This window comes from Crocodylus porosus, unplaced genomic scaffold, assembly GCF_001723895.1.
Source record: "Crocodylus porosus isolate Cpor-Errol unplaced genomic scaffold, CroPor_comp1, whole genome shotgun sequence".
Taxonomy (NCBI): domain Eukaryota; kingdom Metazoa; phylum Chordata; order Crocodylia; family Crocodylidae; genus Crocodylus; species Crocodylus porosus.
The window spans coordinates 26,555,133-26,555,802 of record NW_017728915.1 but is presented as its reverse complement, the minus strand read 5'-3'; positions in this window follow the sequence as shown (position 1 = coordinate 26,555,802).

The window sequence follows — 670 nt, the reverse complement described above, 5'->3', positions numbered from 1 at the left end:
TTGCTGGGGTCGTTTGACTCCAGTACTCTTTCCTGCCATGGCAGGGGGTCGGACTTGATGATCTGCCCAGGTCCCTTCCAACCCGACCAACTATGAAACTATGAAACTAATTTATGTGCAACTTCTGTCTCTAGCCTTAATGGTCCCCTCTGGCAATAGAAAAGTACAAAGAGAGGCCACCATTTAGTCAGGTGCTAAGTCAGGCTTTGATGTTCTCTGAACTTGATACTATCTACACGGAGTATGCTCAGTCATGCTTTTCAGGCACTTCAACCAGAGTCCTTTTGCATTGATCTATATCTGAACAGTTCAAAAGAAAGAGGCAAGAGCAGCTATAGCTTGAGTTGAAGAGTTAATGTTCCCTGAGTGGACTCAGAGGAAAAGACTCACCATATCTGAAGGACAGGTCCAGAAGGGGAATTATAATGCATGCTCTCTACTGTCTTACACTGTACAACAAATTCATGCAATACATTTTATTTTGATACCAAGCTGCTGTTGCCTAGTAAATACATGACTGACCCTATAGTCAATGAGGGGTTTCTAGCTATTAAAAATGGCAAGATCTGGTAATGGAATTATGATGACATCCTTAATACACAAGATCATAAGACACTACTCAGGATGTCAGTCGCAAGCTGAACAGAAAAGAAGGGTCTTACGACAGATG